Source organism: Balaenoptera acutorostrata, chromosome 7, assembly GCF_949987535.1.
Source record: "Balaenoptera acutorostrata chromosome 7, mBalAcu1.1, whole genome shotgun sequence".
In the NCBI taxonomy this organism is placed as follows: Eukaryota; Metazoa; Chordata; class Mammalia; order Artiodactyla; family Balaenopteridae; genus Balaenoptera; species Balaenoptera acutorostrata.
The window spans coordinates 28888366-28914824 of NC_080070.1; the positions used below are offsets into that span (position 1 = coordinate 28888366).

General features: G+C 39.2%; 1 protein-coding gene and 1 non-coding gene across 2 annotated transcripts in view; one reads left to right on the plus strand and one right to left on the minus strand.

Moving 5' to 3' along the window:
• Positions 1-26459, plus strand: part of LOC103009788 (testis-specific Y-encoded protein 1-like) — an 80750-nt gene that overhangs the window by 21457 nt on the left and 32834 nt on the right.
• LOC114237054 (U6 spliceosomal RNA) lies at positions 22692-22798 on the minus strand. The gene has a single exon (XR_003622851.1). It is a non-coding gene; the product is annotated as a U6 spliceosomal RNA (small nuclear RNA).

A 26459-nucleotide genomic window follows, 5' to 3' on the forward strand; every position in this document is an offset into this window, starting at 1 on the left:
CAATAATTTGTAAAGAGTAAATGTGTTTTAAATATATATTATCTAATTTAATTCAGTCAAAATTGCTGATCATCTACTGTTTGTTCAAGACCCTGTATTAGGCACTAAGGTAGACCAAATATTTTAGGTGAGAAACAAAAATACAAATAATTATAAAACCACATTTGCTTTTATGTAGTTCAACAGTACAGTGGGAGAAAAGATGTAGGAGAAATGAGAATAATAGGAGGAGGATCTGGAAAATCCTATGGATTAATGAGAATAATGCAGCACCTCCAGCAGATATCACAGGATTAGGAAGTTTCAAGAAGGTGAAAAACAAGAGCTAAGACCCAGAGGTAGGCATGCTTTTACTTTTGAAGCTTCTTCACTGTATCAAGTTGAAATCAGTCCCCCTGTGATTTCAACCCACTGGTATTTCTCCTGTCTCTGGGGTCACACACATTAAAACTATTCATTGTGCTAACAGAAAGCTTTTAATAATTACTGATTGTGTCTGAGTCTTCTGTAAGTAAAGACCTTCTGTTCCTTTTTAAATGACATTTTTAAAGTGTTTCTTAACTGTCAAAGTTTTGAATCACTTTATTATCTCCCTTGTTTTCTTCTACATAAGTTCTAGATTGATAATACTATTTCAAAAGTGTTGTCAAAAGTCTTTTTAATGGTGACAAAGAAAAACTGGATTGCAAGATCTCCTGCTCCCAAATGCAAGTTAAACAATAATCAAAAATGACAAATATATTACAATTAAAGAAAAAATAGAAAATTCTGGGGGTTTTGTATGTATCTCCTAACTCCCAATAAGTATTACTGAGTTTGTTCCAGAAAAAGTAAATTGATGAAATCCTAAGAATTCTCACTAATACGGTTAATGTGGAGAGAGATGTACTACAAAGTGAGTGGCAACAGAAGAAAGCTTTGAAAGTAGAAGCCACTATAATTGACATCAGGCTCTCAGAAGCTCAGGAGAGGCAGAAAATATTGTTAAGGAGCATACTGTCTAGGGGTTAATTCCAAAACAAGGGAACAATCTAAAGCCTGAAACCACTGTCTCTTGAAAATATAACATACCTTGGACTGGATAATGTACACTCTACAAAGACAGGAGTGGGTGATGAACAAAATACTAAACAAGAACTCAGCTCTCAAGTCCTGTGAAGAAGGCTCCAGCTCTCAGATATATTTCAAGTTTCAGAAAGGAGATAAAATACAGTTCCCAGTTTTCAAGCAGAGGATAAATCAGTCTTAGGTAAAGTGTTAAGGCTGCCAAAAAGAATCCAACCACTTTACATAAAAACACTGAGAATCTGGATAAAACTGCCCACATTAAATATGAGTAAGCTGAGGAAAAGAGGCAAAAAACAACCACAAAGAAAAAACAAGCAAAGATATTAGGGAGAGAATGAGGAGGAAGAGAGGATGAGAACAAAGCATGTAAAGACAGATGAAGAACCCTATATGGAAGAAAACATCATCCAAGGTAAAGAAAAGTCCCCAAAAGTGTTTTGAACCATAGAAAAATAAAACCTGAACAGTAATTCAATAAAACATAAACTCAAAAAGAAGATGATAAAGCAACTATATAAACAGCTTGAGAAACAACATTATTTCAGAACTAATCACTAACTTGGAATCAGCAAGGAACAAAACTGACATGGTTGAAAATCTATTAATTATGCAGAGGAAACGCTTGAGGTAATCCCAATAAATGCAGAAGATACAAAATGGATTAAAATAATTAGCTAAAACATAATACATATATTACATTAGTAAAAATAAAAACCTGAAGAATAATTTCCCTGAAATGAAAATGCAAGTACATAGATCAAATGGGTATGTTGTAATCTAAGAAAAATGAATGTAGGATTATCTATATAAATATGTCCTACTTAAATTGCTATACTTCAAAAATAGAGATTTCTTTATGTATGCATGGTGGCAGGAAGTATATGGGAGATCTCTTTACCTTCTTTTTAATTTTGCTACAAATCTAAAACTGCTCTAAAAAAAATAAAGTCTTAAAAAACGAGTTCTTCAGTTACTACACACACACACACACACACACACACACACACACTCAAAGTCACCATAAAGGGAAAAAAATTATTCAGTAACAAGTCAGTGAAGTTCTACAAAGTTCTGAAATAAGATATATATAATCACAAATTTTATGCTCAGCTTAACTGCCTGCCTTCAGGTATATGAAATTTTTTCCACATAATTTTCTATGAATCTATCCTTTCATAAATCCTTTAATCCTGAAGTCATCTTTTTTTCCTAGTTACCTGTGTACTGTTTGGAGTGATATTCACCTAAAGTTAAAATGGTGACTTCTGAGTTGTGAGTAAAGATAATTTTTTGCTTTTTTCTTTGTACTTCTCTGTATTCCTTGAATAGTTTTAAATTAGCATGTATCTTCAAATAAAGATCCCACCTGAGATCTGATCAATGATATGTAATTATTATCTACATCACTCCAGGCCCTATACTTCTAATAATGTGGCCTAGAATGACCTACCATTTTGAGGTTGTCGAATCACACTGTTCCTTCATTTTCAGCTAATGCTGCAAAGAGGGGACAGCCTAGAATCCATCAGCATCTCGCTGTCACTGCATAACCACCGTGATCTTCAGAGAGAAATGACCACTGCTTCACTTTTGCCTTTCAAACCTTGTACAGATTCATCCTTTGCCCAACTCTAACCATTGAACCCGTACAGTGAATGGAGATTCTGGGAAAAGTAGTTCCCACTTAACCAAGTTGATATGGTTTGTAAACCACCTCGTGAGTAGCCTACTGAGTCAATCAGAGGAAATAATGAACACTACAGTGAGAGAGTACAGAAGGCCGAATAATGGCCACCCAAGAATATCAGGTCTATTGGTAATTGCAATCATTGTTGCTTTTGTTGTGGTCATCCATGTACAATGCTTGGTGTCAGTCTATCTATCTCTTGTAAAAATAAAATACAGTGTGTGTGTGTGGGAAAAAAAAAAAAAAAAAAAAAAAAAAAGACACACAGGCAAAGGACATGAATAGATAGTTCACAAAAAAAGAATTACAAATGTCCATGAAACATATGAAAAGATGCTTGATTTTATTCACAAAAGAAATGCAATTTACAAATATACTAGAAAAAAAGTCTGAGAAACCATTTCACACATATCAGAGGGGCAAAATGCAAAAGTTGGCAACAACCTGGTTATCTAGTTAGTGGGTAAACAGCCTTATTCAGCTGCTGGCTGGTGGAAGTATGGAATGATATAACCCCCAAGCAAGGCATTTTCCCAGGAGTCACCAAAATTACAAGCCCTTATCCTGTGACTCAGCCATCCCACTTCTGGGAATTTATTCTATAGAAATACCTATACACATAAATATGAGGTATGTACAATATGGTCATTGCAGCATTGTTTATAACAGCAAGTTAATGGAAACAAGCTAAGTGTCCATCTGTAGAAGAATATTTAAGTAATCTACAGTCCACGCCCCTAACATAATGTTCTGCTGTCGTATGAAGGGATGTTGGAGGCGACACAGGAGGGTCTCCAGCATACACTAGGAGTGAAATAAGCAAGGTGTGAAATATTCACAACGCCACCTTTTGAGTAAGGACAGCAAAATACATATATGAATGTTTGCTTGCATCTGCTTACACAAAAGCTGGAAAGGTAAATAAGAAACTAACACAAGTGGTGAGGGGTCAGGGAGGAGTCGGGTAGAGGGCACAGAAGGGGGTGCAATGTTTTCAGTGTCTTCCTCTTTTAAGTTTTGAATTGTTTGAACACATTAGTTATCTAAAACAAACAATAAATAAAATTTAAAGAGGATTTAAGGTAAATCACCCAGTATTTTAAGTGTTTTAGAGTGAGAACTTTTCCATAATGTTTCGTCCGCCATATTGCCATAAGTGGAAGATCTCATTTACATTTGCAGGCAACAATGTCGAATTTGCTGGCTATTAAATGCGGACAGAAATAGAAAGAACTAATTGAAATAAACAATCCTCTAAGCTAAAAAAAAAAAAAAAAAAAAAAAAGAATATCAGGTCTAAATCCTTGGAACCTGCAAGTATTACCTGAGAAGGAAAAAGGGTCTTTGCCGTTGTGATTAAGGATCTTGACGTGGGGAGATTTTCCTGGCTTGTCCATTGGGCCCTAAATCTACTCATAAATGTCCATATAAGAGAAAGGGAGGGGGAGATTTGACACACACAGTAGAGGAGGAGGGAAAAGGAGGAAGGAGGCAGAGGCTGAAGTGACGCTGCCAGGGGTGAGGGAATGCTCGCGGCCGCCAGAAGCTAGAAGAGGCAAGGGAAAGATTCTCCCAGGAGCCTCCAGAAGGAGGACAGCCCTGCTGACACCCTGATTTCAGTTCAGTGGAACTCATTTCAGACCTCTGGCCTCCAGAACTCTGAGAGAATACATTTTTGGTCTTTTAAGCCACCAAATTTGTGGTCATTCGTTAAGCAGCCCCAAGAAAATAATACAGAGAGAAATGACTGCTGCTTCATTTTCGCCTTCCAAACCCTGCAGAAGTTCCTCTTTTGTCTGGCTCTAAACCGAAATGAGAGGAAAGGGGATTCTGGGAAAAACAGTTCCAACTTTACCAGGCTGATGTGGTTGGCACACCAACACATTCGCAGCCTGCTGAGCCAACCAGAGAGAGAATGTGTTATGAGGATTATAGTGAGAAACTAATAAGCAAGGAATGGGGCCAATTTTTATGTTTTATTTATTATGTGCCAGGTAACGTTCTAAGAATATTAATATTAATTCACTTAATTTCAACTATAAGGTAAGCATTATTTTTATCCAAATTTTACAGATTGGGCAACTGAGACACACAAAAGATCATACAATTAGTTAATGGTGGAGCCAGGATTTGAACGCAGGAAGACTGGCCTCATTCCACATTTTTAACATTTACACTACATACTAAAGAGAATACTTCATTCACTGGGCATCCTATTTATCTATTGCTGTGAAACAAATTACGGCAAAATTTAGCTGCTTAAAACAACCATCATTTTCTGTCATATCTCATGATTTTGTGGGTCACAAATCCAAGTGGGGCTCAGCTGGGGAATTCTCTCAATTTGTGGTTTTCAGCTGACAAATGAGCTGATCTGAGGAGTCCAAGCTGGCTTTACTCACAGGTCTGGCACTCACAGGGGTGGTGGGAAAGCTGAGCTCAGCTGGAGCCGTTGGCTTGGAGGCCCTACACGTGACCATTAGAGCCGGCAGGCTGAGGGTAGCCAAACTACTTAAGTGAAAACTCAAAGAGAGTGTTCCAAAAGAACCTAGTGGAAACTTCAAGGATTTTTATAACCTAATCTTAGAAATCCCCTCTGCTATATTCTCTCGGTCAAACAACTTGAAAAGGCCAGCCCAACTCAAGAGGAGGAGATTTAGACTCTACTTCTCAATGGAGGAGTAGCTAAGAATTTGAGACCATTCTTCATCTACTTTTATTTTAATCTACAGATACTGACTTGCCTAAAGTCCAGAACTAGTTCCTTGAACTTTATAGCTCGTAATTATCTTCATGCATTTCAGAATAAAACTGCTTTTAATGACCTATAAATATGAATTACCTCAACCATGAGTTAGGGGACCTAGTTTATAGTCCTCATTTAATAATTAAGTAATTTTGAGCAAATCACTTAAACACACCAAGTCTCAATTTTTTTCACCTATAAAGGAAGAATGTTGGGCTATTTTAATTGAGTCTTTTCTCTGGAAATCTTAAGATTGTTGCCTGGAGGGATGCTGTTGCTGAAGTCCTGGAGCAGTGTGTGGAGTGGGCACTGCTCTCCTTCCTGCCCATCTGGAGCAGCAAGGGGACTGTGTGTTGCCTGGGCCACGAGAGCATCTCTCGAGTAGGTGCCTGGGTCACTAGGTCACTAGGTCACTAGGTCACTAGGTCTGTTTCAGCTTTAAAACTATCATCTGTTATCTGGTACTTTTGATCATATCAAGCTGCATTCATTTAGGGATTACTTCAAAAAATCAGTGGATTAACACAATAAAAGTATATTTCTTACTCACAGTAAGTCCAATCAGCAGGGCCTGGGGGCAGGGGCTAATGTGCTCCATGAAGTCAGTCAGGAACATAGGCTCTTTACATACTATACTCCCACCATCTGTTAGGAACTCATACACCTCCACTGAGTTCTCCAAAGCCATTTGGCTGACAGAAGGAAAGAGAGAAAACAGGGAAAAATCACACAATAGCCCCTTCTGCACTAGCCTGAAAATGGCATATAACCCTTCTGCATTCCATTGGCTAGAACTCCATTGTATCCACTACACTTAAGAACTGGAAATAAGATCTATCTGTGAGGCCAGAAGAAAACGGAAATCGATAATGGTGAATACACAGCTGTCTGACACAGCTAGCTAATCTTTGAAGCAGGGATACACCATGGTGTTACGCAAATCCAGATGAATTCATCCAGCTGTATTTTAGTATGAAAAGAGAATGATTTTTTTCTAGTTTCCTGCCTAAGGGATACCTAATATCAAGTGCTAAATGACAACCTGAACAAATGAGACTCTACTTGTTTGATAAGCACTATGAAAAAAAAGACTTTTTTGTGTGAATGTAGAGGTTTGAATTACAACTAGAAACGTTCTTCAGCTGTACTATGGATGATGAAAATGCTTCAGAACATGCTAAAGTTCCTGTTAATGGCAAATTTATGCCAGTAAAATTATCAACCCTTTCTCCATGACCCAGCGCATAAGAGAATTCCTGTTGGGAAGCTCCTATAGCGTCTGCCCACACTGCACTTTGCTTTCATAGGCAGCACTCTTAAGCTGCCACTTCTGTAGGCAGCACATTTACACACCATTTCATCAGAAATGCATCATTGTGCGCTCACAGTTTTCAAACAAGAACCTCAAAGATTGCTCTGTAATCAGAAGCCATTCAAATTAAACAAATCTATATTTGCTTATAAAATGACCCACTCCCTTTTCATCTTGTTCTTTAGTGAAGCTTATTATTTTCATGTCCAAGGTTAAACATCCATTCGGGCCTAAACAGTTTGCTCCTGATGTTCATTTCAGATCTGGACCTCAGTGAGGTCACGATTTCACTCTTGGGATCACATATTGGTAAACTGAAGTTACTTTTTAAAAGTATTTAATGCTGGGGCTTCCCTGGTGGCGCAGTGGTTAAGAATCCGTCTGCCAATGCAGGGGACACGGGTTCGAGCCCTGGTCCGGGAAGATCCAACATGCCGCGGAGCAACAAAGCCCGTGTGCCACAACTACTGAGCCTGTGCTCTAGAGCCTGTGAGCCACAACTACTATTGAGGCCCGCGCGCCTAGAGCCCGTGCTCTGCAACAAGAGAAGCCACCGCAATGAGAAGCCTGCACACAACAATGAAGAGTAGCCCCCGCTCACCACAACTAGAGAAAAGCCCGCACACAGGAATGAAGACCCAACGCAGCCAAAAATAAATAATATAATAATTTTTAAAAAGTATCTAATGCCTAGCTCAAAAGCAAAAATATGAGATGATGTAACAAGTAGCAAGGACTTTGAGTCTTTGAGTAGTTGGCTGTCTTCTTATTTACTTTCAGAGCAAAGAGACTGACATAGAAAGAGAGAAACTATATTACATACTGGAATATACCTGATACCCCACCACCCAACGTTTTGTCTGATCATTGCTATATTTTATTTATTGATAAGAAACAGAATCAGAGAGCATTTTCTGAAGTGCAAGAATGACTGCACTTGATTGTACTCTTGAATGATTTTGTTTCATGCAGCATTCTATAAAATTTAGTCACATAGAGATAAAGATTTTCCCTTTTCAATTCTCTTTCAATTAATTATACCAAACAGAAAGTTTCAAGTTCTTGCTAGTGTGTCTTAAACATACCTCTAAATCTAACTGATCTCTTTTAATAAATAAGGATCAGGTCTCAGGTCCAGGGCCTTTGGTAGGTAATAATATTTTCCTATAATTTTTTTAATGCAGTTATTTTTGTAATTACCCTCTACTGACTCTAAGTCACACCAATTTCCATTTATATCAGTTATAAAAAGTCAATTTAAACAAAATGTTAAATAATTAATATTAAAAGTGGACATGAATATGGCAAGTATTATGAAGGTGGTACAAGAATGAATGAACTTTGGGAAACAGTGTATGGGGAAATTATGCAACATACATTCAACCATATCTATGGCTGTCACTGCCATAAATAACACGCAAAAAGAGGCAATACCATCAGAGGTCACTTTTTTTGTACTAAAGCTATTATATTTATACTTTGTATTGTTCTTCACAGGGGACATTCATTGCTAAGGAATAGTTATTTACACATGTAAAACCAGGTTGAATTATCTATGATATAAATTCAGCTGCTATTACTGGTCACCATATTAAAAGTGGCTCAGATAGGGTAGAGTTTCTTTCTTTCTCCTCTAACAGTCATATTGCAAGTAGTCCAGGAGGTTCCCATATTTCTTTTTGTTCCTCTTGCATCCCTGGAGCAGCTACAGGTGCAAAGATGCCTCACCACCCTGTCTACATCCCATGTAGCAGGATGAAGCAAGAGACCAAAAGAGGGAAAGCTCCTTTTCTTTAAGCTCTATATCATTGTAGAGACTAACTCATAATGGCCACATTTAAATATAAAGAAAGCTAGTTGGTTGGCCATATGGTTCACTGAAAATTCCATTCAGATAGAAGAAGAAGAAGAAGATGTTGATGGACAAATAGTCCGTTTAAAGATCCAAGGGATTTCTCAGGACAGAAAAGATGAAATTACATTCAGTACTATTTTATCAATGCAGCATTTTATAGTATTTTACTGTTCCATTTCATACCAAATTACATAGAAACTCCTTGGCCTAAAGTTCAAGACGCTTCACAGTTGTCTACAATATAAAAATATGGCATTAAGCTGCAAAAACTGTTTGAAATGGCAATAAGTTAGAGCTGCTTCTTTTTAAAAAACTATACAATGTGACTGACTTTATCTGGGTGAATCTGATAGTTAAGCAAGATGGGAATTTGAGCATTTAACAGCACATATATAGGATTTATTTCTTAAAGATAGTAACTGACACTAAAGCCTGGAAAGGTATTTTTATATTTTTAGCACTGCTAAACGACCAGCAGGTCACAGAAGGTAAACTTAAGACTCCCACAGAAGAGGCTGACATTGACAAATGAAAATGAGGTTAAACAGAATCTTTATAAAAATCCCTCTGGTAAAACTTCAGAAAAACTGAAGTTAAAGCCAGATGCTTCTGTTACCCAGCTCATCCAATTTAAGTCTACATGAGACTCTAAAAAGCTCGATTCTGAGACCTCATAGCAATTGCTCAAGGTTTGGGGAGCAGCAGGAGGCTTGGTTAGCATTTGCCAACACTGGGGAATTTTGTATGAGGCCCCAAAATCATATAACTTAATTTATGGGAAATCCCTAAAATCTGTCCTAGAGATAAGAATTAAATAATATTCATTATCATGATACCACCATTGGGAAAATAACTTCCAAACTCTCAATATCCTGGAAATAATTGTGACGTGTGATAAGCAGAAAGGTTAGCCAAATTCTCCAAAGAGCAGCATAGCTTTCATTTCAATATAAAAATGAACATAGCATGGAAACAATGTTTAATAAAATAGAGTTACATTATTTCTCATTGCTCAAATGGTATCTGAATATAAGAATGTACTTAAAATTGGTATAGTCACTATGGAAAACAGTAAGGAGGTGCCTCAAAAAATTAAAAATAGAACTACAATATGACCCAGCAATTTCATTTCTGGGTATTTTTCCAAAAAAGTAAAAATAAAAACAAGAACACTAATTCAAAAAGATATATGCATCCCTATGTTCACTGAGCATTATTTACAATAGTCAAGATATGGAAGCAACCCAAGTTCCCATCAATAAACCAATAGATAAAGAAGATGTAGTGCATATATTTCAATGGAATATTACTCAGCCAGAAAAAGGAGTAATATCTTGCCATTTGTAACAACATGGATGGATCTAGAGGGTATTATGCTAAATGAAATAAGTCAAATAGAGGAAGACAAATAAGATTTCACTTATGTGTAGAATCTAAAAAACAAAACAAATGAACAAACATAACAAAACAGAAATAGACTCATAGATACAGAGAACCAACTGTTGGTTGCTATAGGGGAGAGGGATGGAGAGATGAGTAAAATAGGTGAGGGAGATTAAGAAGTACAGACTTCAAGTTACAAAATAAATAAGTCACAGGCATGTAATGTACAACACAGGGAATATAGTCAATAATATTGTAATAACTTTGTGTGATGACAGACAGTAACCAGACTTATTGCGGTGATCATTTTGTAATGTATAAAAATTTCAAATCACTATGTTGTACACCTGAAACTAAAAGAATATTGTAAGTCAACTATACTTAAAAGATAACTAAGTACTAGGGATGTAATGTACAACTTGATGACTATAGCTAACACTGCTGTCTGACATATAGGAAAGCTGCTAAGAGAGTAAATTCTAAGAGATCTCATCACAAGGAGAATTTCTTTTTCCTTTTCTTGTTTTCTTTCCTTCCTTTTCATTGTATCTATATGAGAAGATGGAGGTTAGCTGAACCTATGTGGTAATCATTTCACAATATATGTAAATCAAACCATCATGTTGTAGACCTTAAACTTATACTGTGATATATATCAATTATTTCTCAGTAAAACTGGGGAAAAAAAGAATTCACTTATATATCAGGACAGAACATGTTCTCATTCAAATGTATGTGACTTAACACCATTTAACTTTCAAATGTAAAGAACTGTGTCTATCCATACTTAAAAGTAATGCTGAAAAGAAGATGTGGTACATATACACAATGGAATATTACTCAGTCATAAAAAAGAGCAAAATAATGCCATTTGCAGCAACATAGATGGACCTAGAGATTATCATACTAAGTGAAGTTAGTCAGACAGAGAAAGACAAATACCATATGCTATCACTTACATGTGGAATCTAAAATATGGGTACAAATGAACTTATTTACAAAACAGAAACAGACTCACAGATTTCAAAAACAAACTTCGGGTTACCAAAGGGGAAACGTGGTGGGGAGGGATAAATTAGGAGCTTGGGATTAACGTACACACCCTACTATATATAAAATAGACAACCAACAAGGACCTGCTGTATGGCACAGGAAACTCTACTCAATATTCTGTAATAACCTATATTGCAAAAGAATCTGAAAAAGAATGAATATATGTATATGTATAACTGAATCACTTTGAGGTACACCTATAACTAACACAACATTGTAAGTCAACTATACTCCAATAAAATTTAAAAAAAATAATAGTTTAACTGGTATGAGGTATAGCTCTGAACATAATTGCAGAGCAAGCAGAGCCTCCGTCTTCACTTCCAGCCTAGCTGTTCTGCAATTTCCTCTTCTTGCTGGTCTCTTCTGCTAATCTTTCAAGTTCCTGGTCTTCTTACATTCTTGTCTACTCTACCCCTTCCCAGCCTCTGACCTGCTCCATTCTAGTTTTGCTCTGAGAAGGATCTTCTAAATAATGGCAATAGTACATTACATTTTATATTCAACTTTGGAGAGAAAAGACCAACTATGGACAGGGTGGCCAGATATTTGTTTATGCTTCCATCCCTACCCTCTCCCATCAACAGTACCCTGGTTTCCCATGGAAGAATTAACTCCCACTCATTCCTGGTCATGCAGTTTGGTTTGGATAACCTCATCCCCAGCTCTAGGGGTGAGCCATGAGATCACCTCTTGTCATCTGGAATCCAGTGTCTACAGAAGCCAGGTTTTTAGTGAAAATAAATAGTATAACGACTGTGGGGTTGGTTGATTGCTTCTTTAAAAACTTGAAAAAGGAAAATGATGAGCTTAGAGCTTTAAATTCCCAGCTCAACGTCAAAGGAATGAACCAGAAAGCTTCCTTAGGTCCTATAGCTAAATGGTTGATATTTCTGAAAACAAACCCAAAGTCCAGTCCTGCAGGCAGCTAAATGATAATATGCATGGAATTCACAACCACAGATTCTCTTACGTTAAAGTTGAAGCATTAATTGGAAAAGAGTGAGAACCATGAAAATGGGAATGGGAGCAACTGGCTAGATTCTAGAGAAGCTGGGGACCATGAACCTCCAAATTCTGCTTTGCCACATTTGCCAGTGGAAGCAGCCCATTCTTGCTGTCTAAGGAGGTTCGACTCTCCTTGCCTAAAGAACCAGTAATGATCTTTCCAAGAGAGAAAATTTTAATCTTCTTCTTCTTGTTACTCCAGACCTATAATTATATTAAAATCCAGGATATCAGGCACCAAGTATGACCTGGGAGAATGTGGCATACACAATATTGCAAGACTTTGCCAATATACATTAACTAAAAGCTGGGGAATATTTATCATAATGCATTCTAAGGGGCTGGAATCTGGTAGAAGGAATGTAATATTGGATGAAGCCAAATATATTGATGCAGGAGGATTAAGCATAAATTTTGAATTTAATGCATTAACTAAAGTAACTTGAATTGGCTGGTTTGATTGCTTGGCTAAAATTTGGAATCATATATGGTTTATGCTAACTGGGGTTGAAAAATCAGAGCTAACCTAGCGTTAGGGTATCAAATGTTTAAGGAAATTGGAATGTTTTAGTGACTTTATCATCATCTGTCTTCTGATTATGTCCCTAGGGAAGCTCTGGAGGCTACCTCTTTTATAAAGGCTTTGAGAAGCACAGTAGGGCCTGGGAGCACCAGCATCCTGAAGGCCTCTGTAACAGCTATTCTCTGGAGGCCAGGAGTAACAGAGTGGCAAATGCTGCTATTAAAATAGATTCTCTGCATTCAGTGTGGTATACAAGTGTTGAACATGTGACTGTCTTTTTTCTCTATACTTGATAGAAAACATCAAGAATAGCTTGCTTTCAGCTCTCCATCACTGTTATACTTAGTTTGCAGGGACTTTGATACCCTATCTATCCCATAGCATATAATACTGATCTAATGTAATATTATCGCATTGATTGGACCTTTCTGGTAAACAGGAAGTAGAAACCTTTGTATGTCACATGAGGATCAGAGGGTAGGAAATATCCCCCAGGAAAATTCAGGGGTCTGACACCTCAGTGAAATTCATAGGAGTCCAATAGTCTGGGGCATGTTGAAATAGCCCTCCATGGTTAAAAGTCCTCTTCAGCTACTAAGAAAGGGGCTTATTGGCTTCTCCGTAATTTGGAGGCATCATATACTTTATTGGAGTGTACTGCTCCAAGTCATCTACTGAGAAACCAGAAAGGCTGCAAGTTTTAAGTGGGCCCAAAGCAAAAGATAGCTCACCAATAGTTCCAGGCTGCTGTGCAAGTTGCTCTGCCACTTGGGTCATACAACCCACCAGATCCCGATATGTTTGAAATGTCTGTAGCAGATAGGAGTGCTGTATGGAGTCTTTGGCCAGACCCTATAGGTAAAATACATCACAGACCTTTCAGATTTTAGGGCAAAGCTAAGTTATCATCTGCTGATAACTATTTTCCTTTTGAAAAACATCTTATGACCTACCAGTGAGGGTAAATGGAGACTGAATGCTTGATCATTGGCCCTCAAGTTGCCATATTTTCTAAGCTGCCCATGATGAAGGGGGAGTTGTCTGACCCCGAGCCAGAAAGTTGAATGTTGACAGCAACAACCTTCATCAGGAAAAGTAGTATAAGTGAGATGAGAATTAGGTAGGTCCCAAGACACAACAGCAAATGGCTCAGATTCCCATAACTCCTACTGGAGCTACATCTTCTTTTTTCTCTCATCCTGCACCAATATCTCATGGGAAGTTCACAACGACCAGTTAAATGATGAAGACAATATTCAGACGATTTTGCACAATATTCTGGCTCCACCCATCTGAAGAGTTGTAGCACTGCAGCCCCATTCCATGGGTAGCCCTGAAGGACAATGGTGAAAGGAGGTTCTCCCTGTTGGCAGAATTTAGAACAGTACTTCTGATTTTTCTTTTTGCCTGGAAAAAGAAATGTTTTAATGTGTGTGTCTACATTGATGTATAGGCAATGATAATGCTTTGGCTAGCTGTCAAAAATTTGGAAGAAACATAATTAGAAAATTGATGACAAGAAGGTCTGGGGATGAGACAGTGACCTCTCTGAATGAGCACAGAGTGTAAGGATATTTATATCACATGTAAATACACGCCAATGAGTAACTTCAGCTGAAAAGGAACTTAATGATCAAATGCAGCAGATAATTCATTACGTAGGTGTCAGTCAGCCTCTTTTGAAAACCACTCCATCCTTGGCAATGTGTTCACGCATAAAGAGGTCATGACAGCAGGAATAGAGGTTATGCTTTCACTCGGTATCATGGACTTCCAATCACCAAAGCCAATCTGTCTATACTACTTCTGAGTTCCCAGCCTGCCAACAGCAGAAACCAAGACTGATTCCCTGAAATAGCATAATTCCCTGGGAGATAAGTGGCACCACTCCCTTATGAAAAAGGAAGCATTTTGTTCTCACTGGAATAGACACCTATTCTGGATATGCATTTGCCTTCCCTACATGCAATGTTTTGATCAAAACACCATCCAAAGATTTACAGGGACTTCCCTGGTGTAAAGAATTGGACTTCCAATTGTAAAGAATCCGCCTTCCAATGCAGGAGACATGGGTTCAATCCCTGGTCTGGGAACTAAGATCCCACATGCCGCGGGGCCACTAAGCCCAAGCATCACAACTACTGAGCTCGCGCGCCTCAACTACAGAGCCCTCGTGTCACAAACTACAGAGCCCACGTGCCCTGGAGCCCATGCGCCACAACTAGAGAGAAGCCTGGGTGCCACCACGAAGAGCCCATGTGCTGCACCAAAAAGATCCCGCATGCCTCAACGAAGATCCCCCAGGCCGCAACTAAGACCTGACGCAGCCAAAAAAATAAAGGAAATAAACAAATAAAATAACAAAGATTTACGGAAAACTTATTCATCACTGTGGTATTCCGCACAGCACTGCTCCTGACCGAGGAACTCATTGTAGAGCAAACAATTTCATCAATGGCTTACGCTAATGGAATCCACTGAGTTGGCCTCATACTACAATGCAATGGCCTTCTGAAGACTCAGTTAGTTACAGTGCCACCTAGGGGACAAAACATTGTGCGCATGGCTAATATCCACCAGCATGAGGTAATGCTCTAAACGGCAATCAATATATGGTGATGATTTTCTTATAGCAAGGATTCCTGGGTCCAGGAATCACTATGTGGAAATGAGAATGGTTCCTCTCACTATTACCCTTAAGGATCCTCAGAAAAAGTTTTGCTTTTCATCACCACAACTTTGTAGTCTGATAGTTTAGTGGTCTTAGTTCACAAAATATGAGTGCTTCCACAAGGAGACACAACAATTGTTCCATTAAATTGGAAGGTAAGAGTGCCACCTGACCGTGTTAGACTACTTATACAGCTGAACCAACAGGCAACAAAGGTTACAGCTCCATCTGGAGTTATTAATCCTACCTGTTGAGGACAATTTGGGAGTCTTTTTGTTTGTTTGTTTGTTTTTTATACAACGCAACAGGTAAGGATGCAGGAGATCTTTAGGGTATGGGTCAGTTTCAATCATTCGAAAAGCATATACTAATACAGTTAGAAATGCAAAAGAATTAAAGAGGGTATTCCTTGAGAAAACTTAAGGAGAAAGGAAGCAGGAATAGGCAAGGAAAGCCTTCAGACCATAATTCAGATCTGATATCTGTGAGTAGAGACTGGTAAATCCAGCCTCTGACTGTGAGACAGCCTGAAAAAGTCCTGGTTAGTCCCATAAGGATCTTGAGCCAAAGGTTTCCCATAGAGAAGTCCCTTATTAGGCCAAATAGTCAGGCCCTAGTACCCGCAGGATGCTCAGTTATTGGCTGGGCGCTCCCTGAAAGAGCATGACCTCAGTCTGAACGCTGTAGCAGACCCTGAAGGTGCCACCACTGTCAGCTCGCTGCACTACTTTTGGCAGGGTGTCTCTTGAAGGAGATCAGAGTGGTGCACCCCCATAACTGACACAGTCCACCCATTATACTGTGCACACTCATTTCTTCATACACATTCAAGAGGAGATCTTCTATGGTTCTGGTGAGCCTCTCCCCTTGAGAGGAAATTTATTAGAGGGATGAACTGTAGCGCCCATCACTGAAGTTGGCCTTGGGTCTGCAGCTGGTACTCAATATCTTCTGTCCCCACTGTGTATTCTAAATTCTTTTCACTCTTCGCCATCACCTGGACAGTTCTCTTATTTACCTGGTGATATGACCTATACCTCCTTCCTAAGACTTTTGGGCCCCTGTTCGCATATGCTTTTCAGGCATAGATTGCTTCATTTGCCCATTTGTAATCCAAATGGCAGGAGACATCCAAGTGGAACACCTAAATTACATAATTATTCCTACCTGCCCCCACTGTGTAACTGCAGTCCTCCTTCCTCCTTCTTCCTTCTGATCAGGGTCAATTATCTGTGCTAAGATGTTAGCAACTCTTCTCTACTTGTCCATACACACAAGGAATCCAAAGTGATCAAGTGGTAGCCACGGTTATAGCTCAATGAGACCTTTGTTTTGTCTCATAGAAACAGTGAGCATCCTTTGGGGACCAGGACTTCTGACCTTGTAGAGCCCAGAGTTGGGATGGGAGGCAGAAAGTCTCCCAGCAGGTCACTGTGTTAGTAAGTGCAGCCAATCCTGCCTCTATCTCTTGGTTTCTAGACCTATGTGTTCATATTATTCAACTCCTATGCCAACAGGAGACAACCGGACCCCCCAAAAACTTTACAGTGTGTCAAGTTCCTTAATCTTCATAGGACTTACCTCCTACACTCTGGAGGGTATGTGTCTTATTAATGCTCCTGGCAAGCTAGCCCCTTCTTGCTCATTCTGTCCAACCAGCATGATGTCATCAATGTAACAGATCAATGTGCTATTTTATAGGATGTCCGGATGGTCCACATTTCTGCCTGGGAAGAGTTGGAGTCTCTCACATGGCCTCCACTGACACCACAGGAGGGGTAACCTCAATAGCAACGAGCAGTGGTGAAAGTCATTACTGTCCACTAGGCCTCCTCTAACACTATCCCAGGAAGAGATGCCTCTTTACTGCTGGGTGGTATGGAATCTATTTTCCCCATGAGGTCTTCACTGACACCTTGGGGTGGGAGGTCTCATTACTCCCAGTGGGAATAAAGGTCCTGGCTCCCTGCTTGGCCTTCTCTAACACTATCCCAGCAAGGGCATTGGAATGCCTCCTTACAGCCTGGCAATGGTAGAATTCTAGGCCTTTGCTGTTGTGAGAGTGGGGGGGGATGAAACCATAGCTTTTTTTTCCGTGGTGTTTAGTCAGAGTAGAACAGTTATTGTCTAAAACTTTTCTGTCTTGCTAGCATACCCCTTTCCTGGTCCTTTAACTAGAAGGAACAGGCTTTTGTTGGAGCTATTATTGTACGTGCCTGTTGGCATTTCCGGGTTGTGGATTCTTTAAGTTTGGGATACCTGGGGCAAATATAAAACCCAGAGAATTCACCACCATGTTATTCCTTGAGTACCAAGGTCCCTGGACAGTTGGCTTTCTCTCCACCTTTCAGAGTCTTCCTATGTTTATTTTACATATAAAGGTCAGGAATTTTTAGTTATTAGCTGAAGGAATAGAAAAAAAGCACATCTGCTCCATCTTCCTGGAAGAGGAAGTGCCGTTGGTGTCTTTTAAATTTTAGGTCTGATCGTAACACTCAATGCATTAAACTCTCCAATAACCTCCCTTAATATCTAGAGTAAAACCCAAAGTCCTGATAATGGCCAACTAGGTCCTATACGAATTAGCTACCTGTTTGCCTAATATTTTCCTCCTTACTCAGTCTCCAGTACCTAGAAGAGGACTGGCCCCAAATAGGTAATCAATAAATACTTTTTAATTAATGAATTGAGTAAGGTATCTCTTTTTAATACTGAAAACAATCAATCGAGCACCCACATGCCCAGAGAGACAAGTCTCTTGTGCCTCTTTGGGCCTGCATTCCTTGAATTATCCAAGAATCCAAGAGGCTTGCTCATTCCAAAGGGGCTGTAGTAGAAAGAATTATAAAAATGTCCCCCCGAGATTTCTTGCCCTAATGCCAGGGAATGTGAGTATGATAAAATATCAGGCCCATGAATACATCATGCTGCATGGCAGAAGGGACTTTGCCAATGTAATTAAGGCTACTAATTAGTTGACCTTAGGTTGTTAATTAGTTAATTGACCTCAAGACAGAAAGAGTGTTCTGGATTACCCAGCTGGGCCTAATGTAATTACATCAGCCCTTTAAAAGCAGAAGAGGAAGGCAAAGAGATGGGAAGCATGAGAAAGACTTGACATGCCATTACTGGTATGAAGATGGGGGGGGGGCCACATGAGAAAAAGGGTGAATTAAGGAGTTGAAAGAGCCCCCCTGGTCAATAGCTAGCAAAGAAACACGAACTCAGTCCTACAGCCGCAAGGCACTGAATTCTGCCAGCAACTCTAATGAGGCTGGAAGCAGATTCTTCCCCAGAACCTCCAGATGAGAGCCCAGCCTGGTCAACACCTAGATTTCTGTCTCTGAGACCCTGAGCAGAGAATCCACCCATGCTGCACTCAGACTTCTGACCTACAGTACAGTGAGCTAATAAATGGATATGGCTTAAACCTCTATATTTGTGGTGATTTGTTACACAGAAATAGAAAAACATATAGGGGCCATCCCTGTGTCCAAATGCCAAAAACCAGAGAAAGTGCTAGAGGAGCTAATTAGTTCCTTATTTCCTCTACACATATTAGTTTTCTGCTGCCATTGCTTCTGTTAATATGTTTACACTATTGCTGTTGAAAAAAACTCATCTTGCACGGTTAACACATCCTTGCCCACCACTGTGGTGAAGCATATGTTGTCCAGCTCTCAGAACAGTGTTATTATTCCTAAAGGAAGCTTGGGTTCACAAGCTTACCACTAAAGAATTACAACCAAAGATTGTACTTACTGGCTCAGTCGTTGCTTTTCAAAGAATGCTGCTTACACCACGGTGGCTTGGTCCAGGAGTCCTTGTAGCTGCAGCCATGACTGTGCTGGAATCAGCCTTCCTCAAGAACAGCCTAGGCCAGTGATAAGAAAATATTGGTCACACAGGAGGCAGAATGGTTTTGATTTGCCATCACACTTAAACATCGTTTAATATGAATGGCAAGTATTGAATTGTGTTCCCCCCGCCCTCCCCGAATCCATATGTTAGAGTCCTAATGATTGGTACCTCAGAATGTGACCTCCTTTGGAGATAGGGTCTTTCTAGAAGTAAGTTATGGTCATTAGGTTGGACCCCAATGCAATATGACTCGTGTCCCTTATTGTACTAGGCAAGGCCGGGGCGGGAACGCAGCCACTAGCTCGCGGCTGTTCCTGGGAGGTCTTTCTCTGGAGACCGTTATCGCGAGACTATTAGCGCGTGATCATTACCGCGAGACCGCGAGACCGCGAGACCGCGAGACCGCGAGACCGCGAGACCGCGAGACCTGCAGACCTGCAGACCATTAGCGAACAATTAACTCACAGTGTTCCTCGGGGCAGAGAGTGTGGAGAGAGGCAGGTGGCTGCCTTCTCCCCGGGGCCCTCCAGGCCCTCAGTGCTCAGGCCGGCGGGTGAGCTGGAGGGTCCGGGGACAGGCTAAGGGCTGTGTCCCGCAGGGCTCCAGAGCCCTCGCCACGGCCGCCCAGTGGCCGGGCCCAGGCCTTGGAGCAGCAGCATACTAATTCTTTACTAAGCTCTCTGAGGTTGCAAGGAAAAGACAAGCCAAGTTAGATGATGTTAGGTTATTATAAAGATACCCTAGAAAATAAAGAAGCATGGAAACCCATCACAGCAGCTATATTTATTCAGAAGTGCATCATGACATTGAGGTCCATGAAGAACCAGAACAAAGGCCCATTTTCACCCAGTATGTTTCAGACCGAGGCCTAGAAACCCACCTCCTATTGGGGCAGCCACCCATTAGTGAGACTATCCAATATGGAACACCCCAATTGGGCTGGATTTTGCAGCGAGCTATCTCAGTAGCAGATGACATACCGTTATGTCCATACCATATAAATTTACATTATGCAGGGCACCTAACCATGGCTGGATCCCTGGGTGCTGTATCTATTTCATTTTATGCACCTGGAATAAACCATGGTGTCTTAGATGCTCATTTCCTTACAAAGGGTCTGAAAGCTGTACTTGTCTACTATTCCTGTCTGGTATCACTGCTTCTGGAGGTAGGTGCTATCTGAATAACAAAACGTTGGTTCTCAAACATGAGTTTGTAATATTAACCTGTGATGTTTATTTAAAGTGTAGATGTCAATCCACAGTGCCTAGATGTTTTGACTGGATAGATCTAGAGGGAGACCAGTACGTCCATTTTTAAAAAACACCTTCAGTGTTTCTGATGAAGATAGTAGAGGATCACACTTTGAGGAATTCCATATAGAGAAAACCCAGGAATTGATGTTTTCTCAGTGTACTTTGCTTTGTCCAGAGTCACTTGAAGTTATTCAGAGTTTAATCTGGTCATATAATCTTGCACTAAGTTTCTTTAAAGTGTGACATTTCAGAATAGGGCCAAGATACCCATAGAATGAGAAGAGAGCTCCCAAGAGGGAAAAAAAAGGGTTTTAGATGTTACCTATCACATCAAAATTAGAAAAAAATCTGTGTCAGAAATGATTCTGTGCAAAGTGGCCATAATTCACAATCATCAGCGCCTCTACGCTGTTAGACGCCATTAGAATGGGGGCCATTAGAAGACTCCACCCAGCTGGACTTGGAAACTTGATGAGATTGTAGCCCAGTGACAGATGGTAGCAGGGAAAATAATGCAAAACACAACTCAATGATAGCTGGAAATGAGGGTGCATATTGAGAGGTAGCACACCATAATCTTTAACTAATGAGAAATTAAGTTCATTTAACTAAGCTTGTCTAAGCCCTCAGTATTAGGTTGTGTGAGATTTTAGGAAAAAAAACTTTGCCAGACAAGAATAGACCATTTCTTTAATAGAGAACTTAAACATAATCATTGGTCTTCTTATATTGATTGTTAGATATTTCCATTACCAAGCTTTCTTTGAAATACTTTTTAATTGATTACTTCTAGGTTTAATAGGTAAGTGTTTATAAAGTATCAGTGGGAAATTTTGCTGCTAGGTAGCAATGTAAAACTTATGAATCATTTGTTAGGAAGCAATAGAGGTGATCTCTCCTCTACATGTAACTCCTGAAAATATTATGGAAGATTTAATTAAAACTACATGATTCAGCATATAGGATTTGGAGAAGCAGTGTCTGTCAGCAAGAATGGGAAGATGGGCTCTGGAAAACAGATCAGAAAGGCTAAGCATGAAAGAAGCTAGGGTCGGTTAAGAGCTAAGACAGCACAAAGGACCCCAAAACAGTGGTTGAGAGAATACGTCATATTTCTCTCTTTCTCTTTTTTTCCCCCCAAGTTTATAATCCTAACAAACTCTTCTCTATCTGTTAAGCAGGGATAATAACAATATCTGTTTCACAGGACTGCTGCAAATCGTCAGTGAGTTAACACAGGTAAAGGACTTCGGACAGTGCCTGACCCATAGTAAGTTTCAAGTAGCTCTTGGCTCTTATTATTAACAGGAGATCCATGCTACTCTAAGACAGAGGGTTTAAATAATAAAACCTTCCCCATAAGCAAGCCAGATCCCTTCTTCTCTTTCAGTTTAAACTCATATTCTCTTATTCTGTCATTATGGCAATAGGGGCTAGCCGGACACTTTTCTCTGCATGATGACCCTTCACACTCTGAATGATTTCATGTAATCAGAAACATTTGTGGATGTAGAGCTCTTCAGGGAAAAGTGTGTCCCAATCTAATTTCACAAAGTAGTGTCAGGAAGGAAACAATCAATGAGGTTACTGCAAATCAAAGCACTTTAGGGAAACTCTTTTAATCCATCTTTAGGCCAGTAAAGCATGGAGAGAGAATCACTGATGTGCAAAAGATGTGTAAGAAAGGTGTTCTTACAGCTATATTTTTTACTATATGTTGAGCTAAAATTAAACGTGGGGAAAGGTCTAATCTTTTAAATCAAAATAATTTAGGGTCTGTTTCCGTATTAAGATATCAGAGTATTTGTTTTGAATCTTGGATTTTATAATACATGATTGTAGTTTTTTCTAATCTTGGTTTTAGTCTTCTGTTTTAAGTAACAACTTGAAGGCAGAGGACAACACTTACACATATTTAGATTCTCACAAACCCAGGAAATCTTCTACCTATTATAAGTGTTCATTAAACATCAGTCCTCTATGCGTCCATAGTAGTCAAATTAGAAATTTAGGAACTAACTTAATTATTTCTGAGCTGTTTATTGAAAATAATGGCAACTGGTGAACATCACACAGTAATATAAATGTCCCATAAATATGTTTCTTCAAACCATGAAGACAGATAGTAAATAATATGTAAACCACATTTTTTTTTAACATCTTTATTGGAGTATAATTGCTTTACATTGTTATGTTAGTTGCTGCTGTATAACAAAGTGAATCAGCTACACGTATACATATATCCCCATATCCCCTCCCTCTTGAGCCTAAAATATGGAACGCTTCACGAATTTGTGTGTCATCCTTGCGCAGGGGCCATGCTAATCTTCTCTGTATCGTTCCAGTTTTAGTATATGTGCTGCCAAAGTGTGCGCCACATTTTCTTTAATAGGCACTGAGAGTGCTCATGGGCCAGTTGGGGGATCCGTGGGCGAGGCTTCCCAGTGCCTCATGGGTGGGGTTCCTGGTGGAGTCCGTGATGCATTTAGTAGGACCCGAGTCCCTTTACTGCCCTCTTCGAGTCCTCTCTCTTCGCCTCCCTCTTCCCTCTAGTCCTGCAGCTCCTGACTCAGTACTCTGTAGGGGACGAGAGAGAAATGTGCCTCTTTGGCAACGTCCCACACAGGGGGGAAGCTAAGTTCTGACTCATGCACTCACTTTCCCTCATGGGAGAAATCACAGGCCAGAAAGTTCCCACTTGGCACTAAGCTGTGCCCCTTTTTTTGGGGGGGGGGGTGACACAGGTAAAGTTCCTCTTAACCTCTATAATGCATCCTGACTTGTATTGTTTGGCTCCAGTGGTGTGCTGAACTTCTCCACTGGAAACCTGGAAAAGAAAGGCTCTCTCATCCACGGGTGATTGTCTAAGACACTGTTCTCCCGGGACTCCCAAGCTGCAGCCAAGAGAGGCTGGAGCCGGTTCACAGGCCACTGCTGAGTCCGTAGACAAAGGCACTTTTGCCTGTGAATTGATGTCAAGTTGTTGTTGTTAAGATGGGGGATACGACAAAGGACGTCTTATTAGCGATGACGCTGAGGTCACCCTTGAACATATACTTAACTCATACAGATTCCTCCCTAATGGAGCAATGTGCTTTGTTCCCTGTGTTATATTGTCACATCACCTGTCTCCCTGGAATCAATACCAGCCTCAGGCCTTCCCAGACTTCTTTTCATTGTCATTGAGTTCTGAGGTCGTTTCATTAGACTACTCAAATCCCTGTAAGAAATAAATCAGAGCCTTTGACACTACAGACCCAGTGTTCTTTCTTTCAAGTAGTATCAGGATAAGTTTTACATATTAAACATTAATATGTGTAATTCTTCTGCTGTTTCCCACAACACAGAATTGAAAGATATATAACAAAAGAGAATCAGAATGTTTCAGGGTGATTTTTTTCCTAAGAAGTCTAGAATATTTAAAAAAAAATTTTTATCATTCATGTCTTCTCGCCCATATGTACTTGGGAAATGGTAAAAGTGCTGCAAATTACAGGAGATCATGTGATGTGAATCTAAATATTAGAATCCAATGAGTACAAACTGTGAACTATAACTTTGCAATACTCTTCCAGTAATTGTATGAGATTAAATGTTTCCCTTGCATTTTGAATTCTTTTTTTTTTTTTTTAATGAGCTTATTTATTTGTTTATTTTTATTTTTGGCTGTGTTGGGTCTTCGTTTCTGTGCGAGGGCTTTCTCCAGTTGTGGCAAGCGGGGGCCACTCTTCATCGCGGTGCGCGGACCTCTCACTATCGCCGCCTCTCTTGTTGCAGAGCACAGGCTCCAGACGCGCAGGCTCAGTAGTTGTGGCTCACGGGCCTAGTTGCTCCGCGGCATGTGGGATCTTCCCAGACCAGGGCTCGAACCCGTGTGCCCTGCATTGGCAGGCAGTTTCTCAACCGCTGCGCCACGAGGGAAGCCCCTTGAATTCTTTGAACTGTAAGGTTAATCTGTTATTTCATGTTCTATAGAATTTTACTTTGCTTTTGCTCATGTTTGTTTTCATCTTCTATGTTTATAGTTTAGGCAGTTCCTTACTGAATTGTCATCTGCAGGTGAGGTTGGTGAATAACTGCTGGTATCATTTAAACTGTGGACAATATATAAGCGCCCCAAATATTCCTTACTTACTGAACTTTCCACTCTTTTAAAATTAAAACATTTCATGTCCATTAATCTCCTATTAAAATTCAGATGTGATACTTGGAATAAATAATGTTTTAAGTCATTATCATTCACTAACACATCTTGTAATCAACTTAGTAAATATACATAGTTCATTGAATCTTAAGTAGATAAGTTTTATAAATAATTCAATTACTCTTTTCGTGGATTTATTATTTTTAGTGCTATCTATTTAAAAACTGTATTTTAACTTTTGACCAAATTAGAGCAGTTTAATATACAATTCCTGATAGGTTAATGAATACTTATTTCAGTGATAGACTTTTTTTTTTTAGTAAAATAAGAGATTGAGGTGAGGAGGCAGAGATATTAGCTTAAACTTCAGTGGTACTTACAATATAAGTGTAATATGAACTTAAGAAGTTTATAGGTCCAAGAATCAAACACTAAAACCTAAAATGGAAGTTTAATAAACTCTTTTCAACTGTTACAAATTAAAGAACAACTCTATAGAAAGGAAACGACTCACACACACACGACCAACAAATGTTAAAAATCTTCCAATAAATATTTAAAACTAAAGTGTACATTAAAATAATAATGTGATATCAGACGTTTTTACCTCTCAATTTGTCATACTTTAAAAGTTGATAACAACGATTGTACCGAGAAAAAAACAGGTAATCCCTTACATTGATGGAGGCAACGTTAATTGATACAGCCTTCTTGGCAATTGGATGAGAGGTACACAAACTTTCTGGCAATTAAAAGATACATACCAAATGTCTTGAAATACATGTTTATCAAGTCAGAAATACCTCTGCTAAAAAGTTGTTCTGAGAAAATAATGTATCTGCAAAAATTTAGCTGTATAATTAAAGGCTGTAAGTGTCCAATAATCTGAGTGAAGGAAGTAACTGTGTTTCTTAAATTATTGGCTAATCTTTTAAAATGATGTTCTAGAAACATGTTTATTGATGTAAAATTATTTAAAATTATTGCTTATGTGAAAACCCATTTCTTGAAAAGAATATAAATATCAATGCATGTAAATATATTCCCCAAATTACATACCTATGTGGTGGGAATTTGTGTAATATCTATATTTTTTACATTGGTTCATCTATATTTATAATTTTGTTCAGTGAATATGTACTTAAAGTTTTTTTAAGTAATCTAATAATTATTATATACAAATGGAATATGCCGTAAGTATATCATCCAAAAAAAGAAAACCTCCTTAAGCAGTGATCCTTTCTAATGAAGGAAAATCAGAAAATGTATCAGAAACTCTTCGAGCCATACACTCAGGACAATGTCCTCATCTCCGACAAATATTTTTCTTCACCCCAGTGGTAGAGCCCATAGCTGTATTTATAATGGCTAATGCTGGTGGTACGAAGTCCGTACATTTGTGCAAACAAAGCCACTCAGGGTCTCTTCCTCTTCTGGAACTGGAATTCATACTGATCCCAGAGCCAAAGGTAGAGAAAATAGGTTTACCGAGAGAGCTAGAAAGAAGGTGAAGAAAGAGTAGAGAAGATGGGAGACCATAGAGTACCAGAAAGACAAAAAGGACTAATCTTAGTTTCAGGCTGTTTTCTAAAGCTGACCAGGCCTGATTGTACTTCCTGTCCCAGGATTCCAGGAGAAACCTATATGGTCTGTTTTGTTCTTAACCAGTTTAAGTAAGTTTCTGTTATTTGCAAAGAAAAAGCATAGATTAAGAAATGGTCTATCACTTAAGAAAAAATAGAAATCACACCAACTATTTTAACAAGAGAATGTAATAGAAAAGAGTTGATTTAGATCCTGGAGAGCTGAAAAGACAAAAGAGAGAACACTGAAGTACGGTAGAGGAAGCTACCACCCCTAGGGCTGGGATAATAAAGAGAAGAGAGTGGGAA